This window comes from Phaseolus vulgaris, chromosome 8 (genome assembly GCF_051622355.1).
Source record: "Phaseolus vulgaris cultivar YP4 chromosome 8, ASM5162235v1, whole genome shotgun sequence".
NCBI lineage: Eukaryota > Viridiplantae > Streptophyta > Magnoliopsida > Fabales > Fabaceae > Phaseolus > Phaseolus vulgaris.
In genome coordinates, this window is record NC_143505.1 from 13342672 (window position 1) to 13351274 (window position 8603).

At 32.2% G+C, this 8603-nt stretch overlaps 1 pseudogene; it reads right to left on the bottom strand.

The window, feature by feature from the left end:
- Window positions 1–4980: 4980 nt before the first annotated feature.
- Window positions 4981–7261, bottom strand: LOC137824391 (tropinone reductase homolog; annotated as a pseudogene).
- Window positions 7262–8603: the final 1342 nt, after the last annotated feature.

The window sequence follows — 8603 nt, forward strand, 5'->3', positions numbered from 1 at the left end:
CCACCTCGATAAACGGGCCCAACAAGGTAGGCCCATTAGAATAATATAAATAGCACGCATTCCAAGGAGCAAGGTATGTCATTTATTACTGTTCACCTACCTGAGAGCTGACCACCCGCTTTACTGACTTGAGCGTCGGAGTGCCCTCGTAGGTACCCCACCATCCGGTGATTCGCCTGACGACCGAGCGCCGAGTACCGAAGGACAAGCAGAGGGACGAGAAGAATCACAGTGCAGCACCCAGTCACATGCCCGACCGAAGGAAGGAGAAGAAGACTTCAATAGTTCTCTAGGTCCCATCTCCCTAGCAGGAACACATATTAATATTTATAAATTGCAATATAATTTTTTATAACTTTTAAAGAATGTATAACAATTTTTAATATAAATGGATTTATTTGAAGATTGACTCACCATTTAGAGATATGATCTGAGGCTCAGACACTTCTCTTAAATGGGCGTATCCGTGTCGGACACACGTATCGGTGTCGACACTCATAGGACACTTATCGGTGAAGTGTTCAATTCAAAAAATATTTGTTGGATTTTTGAAAATTCTAGCACGGTTTTAATACAATTTTAAAATGTATAAATACAATAATTTTCTAAAAACTCAATTTTATTGTATAAATTTTTATTATGATTATAAAAATAAGGAACAAATTCTTTTGAACCAGTCATGAAAAATATCTTCCTGCTCTCAAAAGAATCTGAAACATATTTTTACACATAAATATTTATTTTCAATTTATATAATTCAAAATTATATAATATATAGATCAGTGTCCCCGTGTCCTTCATTTTAGAGATTATATCTATCTCCGTGTCCGTATCCGTGTCGTGTCAGTGTCTGTGTCGTGTCAGTATCCGTATCCGTATCTGTGCTACATAGGATATGATTGAGTTAAAACTTTGCCTCACCATTTCGTGTACTTATATAATCTATTTTACTTTTTAATTTATTATTTAAATTAATTAATTTCACAATATATTTTGAATTGTTTAATTAAGTTATTACACAATTCATAATAATTAATTGAAACGTTGGTATACTTTTCGTAATTCATAATTCATAAGTTATTTTTTAATAGAGTGAAACGTTATAAATTATTCAATTTATATGTAAATTTATATTATGAATTTTTTGATTCAGAACCTATTTTTAAAAAGTATATATTTCAAATTACATAATTCAGTAATTATGATTTGAGAATTTTTTAGATTAATAAAATTTGGAAATAATTATTTAAAAAAACACATTATAGAGTACATAATATCTGAAAGTTTTTACTGAATTTTGAGAAAAATACATTTTAAAATATATTTTTTCATAAAATATATTTTGATTGTAGGAATTAATTGAAGGGAAAAGAGAAGGTAAAATGTTGTAAAAACTAATTGAAGGTAATTGCACAAGATTGCAAAATCGCTGAAGTGATCTTATTCATTTTGATTTATTTAATATGAATTAATAACCAACATCCTCTCTTAATTCTGATTTGGAACAACCTTTATGTCCAACAAATCTCTTAATTTGATGGAAGCATATGCAATTAATCTTAATTGGAATTTCTAGATTAAAACCAATTTGAGTCATGATATTGTTTTTCTCAATCGACATCAATTCTTCATTCATAGCCTTTTGCCATTTGGGGTGTTGAATGACATTTGCAAGTCTCACGGGTTCTGAATCTGCAAGAAAAGCAAAATGAACTAAATCTCCATTATCACCAACTTCATCATCAAGATTTACTCTGCAATCTTGAAGGTGTACATGTTGTCGTTGCTGCCTTCTTGGTCGCTCCATCATAGTTGCAATTGGAGCTGCAACTTCAGGTTGAATTACAACTTCAGGTTGAATTACAACTTTAGGTTGAATTACAACTTCAGGGTTGAACTACAAGTGCTTCACGTTGAACTGTAGGTGCTTCAAGAGTGACTTCATCTTCCACATCATCATTCAAAATGTAAATATATCATTTTTCCGAATCCATTTCAGTTGTGCATTCCATTGCCATTCCTCATCTTCGGCAAATGTAACATCACGACTGATAATGACCTTCTTTGTCATTGAATTGTACAATTTGTATCCTCCATGCTTATATCCAATGAAAATGGCCTTCACTGCCTTATCATCCAACTTTGATCTTGCTGTCTTGGGGACATGAGCATAAGTAATTGACCCAAATACCTTCAAGTGTTGCACATTGGGTTTGAATCCGCTCCATGCCTCAATCGGAGTTGTGTTAGGAACACTCCGAGTGGGTGATCTGTTTATCAAATATACCGCACATGTTACGGCCTCAACCCAAAAATAATTTGGCATACCTTTCGCTTTAAGCATGCTCCTCGCCATGTCCATGATTGTTCTATTCTTTCTCTCGGCAACTCCGTTGTGTTGAGGTGTGTAGGGACATGTTATGTTATGTTGCAACCCAAGTTTTTCACAGTGCCTCTTGAACTCATTAGACTTGTACTCACCTCCTCCATCACTACGCATCATCTCAATTTGTCTGTCACTCTGTCTTTCAACAAATGCTTTAAATATTTTAAAGCAGTGGAATACCTCGTCCTTGCTTTTTCAATAGATAAATCCAGGTTTTCCTAGAAAAATCACCAATAAAGGTTAAAAAATACTTATTACCTCCAACTGATGATATGTTCATCGGTCACAAACATCTGTATGAACAAGCTCCAAATGAAATTTTGCACACCAAGGCTCCTTAACAAATGGTATCCTATGATTCTTTCCAAAAATGCAAGCCTCACACAATTGATCAGGGTAATGAATATGGGGTAAACCATTCACTAAATTTCGTTTGGAGAGATTTTCCAAACTCTGAAAATTTAAGTGCACAAAGCGTAAATGCCACAACCACGATTCATTATTCATTATTTCATTCAAGCACTTGAAATCACCCATATGAATATCTACTAGAAACATGCGGTTTTTTGATAAAAAGGTTTTAAGAATCAAATTACCTTTTTTTTTATCAAAAATTGAGAATTTATTTTCAACTATGTGCATCACATAACCCTTTTCGGCCAGCTGTCCCACAGTCAACAAATTACTTTTCATATCAGGTACATAAAAACATCATAGATGTACCTGTAATCACCATTCTTCAATGTGATAAGAATTCACCCTTTTCTAGTCACCGGAACGAACCTGCCATCTCCGAATTTCACTTTTGTGCGAAATGAGTCATCCAAATCTACAAACAGCTCCTTCTGACCACACATATGATTCGTGCAACCTGTATCCAAATACCAAGTATGATTGTTTGGAGTTTCATTTGATGTGGTTGTCATTAGTACTGCATGATCCTCTTCATCTTGTTCTTGATTACTATCTTCTTGAGCACAATTGGCAGCATGATTATCACCTTTTGATTTGCACTCATTTGCATAATGGCCGTGTTTATGGCAATTATAACACTCAACATTTGATTTATTATAAATGTCTCCACGTTCACCGCGACCACGTTCTCCGCGCCAAGAGTTATTTGAACTTGGAATGTGATTGGAACCAATGTTGTTTTGCTTAGCGCCTCCATGATTCTGGCCACCACGATCTTTGCTGGAATAGCTACCACCATGTCCCCGTCCTCTACCTCGTGAACTACCGTGTTTACGATAGGAGCTACCAATTGAGGCTTGTGCTTGTAAAGCCTGTTCAATTGGTTTTTCAATATTATTGTCATTCATCTGCTGCTCATGCGCTCGTAGGGAACCAGACAATAACCTTACTGTCATTTTTGAAATGTCATTGGCCTCTTCAATTGCGGCAACAACATATTCAAATCTGGGAGTTAAAGATCTCAAACCTTTGCCTGCTCCGAATGTGTTTCACCATTGGTCTTCATTTGATTTGTCAAGGCAAGATTATTTATATAGACATCAATAATCTCTGTGGTTTTCATCTGCAGTAGTTCATATTGGCGTCTTAGGGTTTGAAGACACACCCTCTTGATCTTGTCATCACCTTTATAATTGGTTGACAAAAATGATCCAAGCATCACTTGCATGCAGTTGTTGCTCCTTCTATTTGCTCAAACGTCTCGTCATTCATCCTTTGATGGATGAGATACAAAGCCTTATTGTCCTTTTTCTTCTGATCACGATGCGCTACTCGTTGCGCCTCAGTTGCATTAGCAGCTAATGCAAACACTCCACTCTCAACGACATCCCATAACTCATGATAATCAAACAAAACTCTCATTTGCACACACCACCGACTGTAATTTTTTCCATCGATAGAGACTGATAATTGGGTAGAGTTCATGATAACAAACTGGCTTTGATACCAGTTGTAGGAACTAATTGAAGGAAATAAGAGAATGCAAAAGGTTGTAGAAAACTAATTGAAGGTAATTGCACAAGATTGCAAAATGGTTGAACTGATCTTATTCATTTTGATTTACTTCCATAATATATATATATATATATATATATATATAATAAAATTACAATTACTGGAAGCTATAAAATAGAAATACTAACAAGCCTTTAAATTGACCATTAATGCAATAATAACGATAAAATAGTTTAAGGATAATAAAATCAGAATTAATAATAATAAATTCTGAATTAATAACCAACCCTGATTACATACTTCGGAAATTTTTATGAATTAAAAAAACTTTCAAATTTATAATTTATAATGTATTATTTACCAGATTAAAACTTATTTTTACATAAAATATGGGTGCCAAAATAACTAATGGAAGTACAAAGTTGGAGTAAATAATGGACAAGCAGTAAAGTTAAGCATAAAAAAGAAACCAAATAATGCAATTCTGTTCGAAATTAACTTAAAAATGAAAAAAAAAAGTTTATAAAAAATATAGCAACCCTTCAAATAGGGTGCTTTTAAACAAGCAATAACAATAAGTAGTTCCCAGTTCAGACAAACCTAGTTGGTCCAGAGATTTTTGTTCTGGGTATTATTTATTTTATTTTATTTTGGTTGCAAAAAAATTAAATAATGGAACCCCCATCCACTGTTATGATTTGCCCAGTGATGTATGAAGCAGCTGGAAGGCAAAGGAAAGCAACCAATTGGTGATTCAGACACCACAGCCTCCACCACATTCTTATTCACATCTGCACATTCCTATCACAACAACAATACATATGTAGAGCTTTTGAGTTTACATTTTAATAAATTTTTCATTAATATCATTTTTCATAAATTTTTATAAACTTTCTCAAATTTTTATTCAAGTTTCTAATTTTTCCACTGATTCATTTGAAGACTAATTTTGTTATTTATTTAAACTGATTCACTGATATTTTAACAACAAACAATACATGCATACCATGAGAGAATCTAAAAGATCAGTCTTAACAGGACCAGGTGCCACAGCATTTGCACGAATATTATCCTTTGCCCACTCCAAAGCTACGTTCTTTGTGAATTGATTCAAAGCTCCTGAATAAAGTAATATATAAGCATGTTGATTATCTTCAGCAACTCCAATTTATGACGGTACTTTCTAATTTTAGGGATATAAAGATATGGAAACGTACCCTTAGAGGCTGCATAAGCAGAACAAATAGGAAAAGCTTTGAGACCTGCAACAGATGATATGAATACTATGTTGCCGCACCCAGATGCTTTCAGAAGTGGGTGTGCTAGTTGACATAGATTGAAACATGACTCAAAATTTGTACCCATTAATGTTGTTACATCTTCTCAGTATAATCTAGGACGCTCTTAGTTGAAGCTGTTCCGGCGTTGTTTATCTGTATAAAACATCTCATCAAGTCAATCATCTAACCATATATATCATGTTATATAAGAGAAGGTAATTCCCACATCACTCCTTTTCATGTTTCAAAAATGTTAAGTATTATTTTTTATAAAAATAATTATTTAACAATACCGAAAATAATTTACAAAAAATTTAATTAACTCAAATTTACATAAAAATATCTCATATTTCATTAATTAAGTAAATTTGCAAACTTATATTTACACATTTTAAAAAAATTAAAAATTTTCTCACAACTATTACATCACTCACACATTTCAATAAAATTTACTCACAAGTTCACTTTAATATACATGAGTCTACACAATATCACTTTCTTCACATTTTTCTCCCAAATCAGTCTAGATTCACTCCTTCAAATTCTTATATCCTTTTCCCAGTCCAAACACAACTTTAGGAATGCCCTTGTCAGAACATCAAATGTGCATGTAACTTGACTTCAAGTTAGCTTCATGGAAGAAGTTTGCTAAAATAGGTATATTTCCCAGTTAGTTGTGTAGAGAAATTTATTTAAGACTTAAATTAGGCGAATCATATTTTTATTGATCTATCACATGAATTATGATCTAGCTTATCAAATAATATCCAAACTCAGGAAAGAGGTGAATGTACCTAATTTCCTAATGAGAAGACAGTCAAGGTTGGCATAATGCTTGCTAATATAATCATAATGTAAAATTTTGTTTAGAGTTTAATCCAAATAGGAGGATCTTACCATAATGTTGAGCTTTCCTTTAAAAATGGAAGCAACATTTTTCATCAAATTTTCGCGTTGGTCCTGATATAGTACACCCACTACAAGAAAATCATGAAATAGAAACCAATTTTTAGATACCAAAATAATTAGTTGCAATAATAACTAAATTAGAGACCATTTTAAAAACTAAAAAAAAATTGGTTTCTATTATTGTTAAGTAGTTTCTAAATTGGTATCTAATTAGCAACCAAGGTTTTAGAGACCAAATTTAGAAACTAAATAATTGGTAGTTAAAACCTGGTTGCTAATTAGATACCAATTTAGAAACTACTTAACAATAATAGAAATTAATTTGAAAACCAATTTTCTTTTTAGTTTATAAAATGGTCTCTAATTTAGTTACTATTGCAACTAATTATTTTGGTTTCTAAAAATTGGTTTATATTTAATCATTTTCTTGTAGTGATCGCACACCGACCCTGTTATGCGAAATCCCTTTTTATTCCATTCTTCCACACATCTATCAATATCTTGTTGATTACGGGCACATACATGCACAACTGCCCCAAATTCTGCTAATTCTTTTGCAATTGCAAGCCTAATTCACAATGGAACAGAAGTATAATAATAACAATAACAGAGAAATTAGATTAATACAAGGAAGTAACTAAAGAACATCAGATAATAAAACTAACCCTATGCCACGGGTGCCTCCTGTAACTAAAGTTGTCATGCCATGGAGTGACCACCTTTTGTCTTTGAAGCAACTCAACTTTGTTTCTTCCATTTTTGCTACTTATTGGAATCCTTCTAATACAAACAAAGTTAGAGCTTCTGATTATGTTTCTAAGCAGAAATACAAAATGTAAATTTTATATGCATTAAATATGTTTTTCGTCGTACTATAACACAAAATTGATTCTCGTTTCTAGTCTAAAATTTAGACCATGCAGATACTTTTAGTATGAAAATGATTGAAATGAGTCATTCTTTATAACAACGAATTTAAAAAAAAAACTAACAATCATTTCACATACACACCAGTACAAAAAGGTAGATTATTACGGTTAAAATCGACATTTAAAGACGGTTCCAGAACCGTCGTAATTGCGGGCGTTGTTAAAAATGGAGATTTTTCATGACGGTTCTAGAACCGTCGTTAAAACTAAGACTTATAACGACGGTTGTAGTTAAAGGTGACTTGTGTTTTTTTTTTGAAAAAATTAAGCGACTTTTAAAGACGGTTCCCACAGGAACCGTCGTTGTAATGCCAACTAGAACCGTCGTTATATGTAGTGATTAACAAAAAAACTTTTTTTTTTAATAAATCTCAAACCTGCATAAAATTTTCAATTCCAGAAAATAAAAACATTTAAAATCATAATTTAAATATAAAAATTACATACAATAAATTATAACATTATACAAAAAAGTTTTGCTAATATATGAAAAAATTTGTCATTCTAATGATTTATCTATACTAGAGTTTTATACATGGTTACAAAATACTTTGACCATGTTGTTCTCACATATTCCAATGCTTCTGAATCTAGCGGGTGTTGGTCGTTGAACAACTGTGACATTTGAACTTTTTTGAATTAGTGCATGAATAATAAATCTCAAATTTTAAAGTGTTTATTGTATTGAGGTATTACCTGATCCCAACCTTTCTTAATTTCAGCTTGCAAAATAATCAACATCCACTGCATAACATAATAACCGCACTCATAATTTTCAGGTTGCCTGCTAGACTGCATGTGAAAATAAATGTATTAAATGAATGAGTGAAACACATTAAATTGAATGAACAAATATACTTTAAATACCTTAAGGTACATCCAAGTGAGTTTTTGTGCGTTTGAAGTTCTCCTCCCACACAACATATTATATCCAGAGTAAACACTAAAATAATAAGATTTCATGTTAGAATACATAATATTATATAATATATAATTAATAATAAATGTTAAATGAAACTGTCGTACCAATCTATAGTGTTTTTAAAATAGGTAGGAGGTTTTTTATGCAAGGCAAAACCATGTAACGGTATGATCTTGAACAGATATGATCAATAGTTGCCAATGACGCCTGTATAACAAATCAGTTAATTAGTTTCTTTTATTTCAATA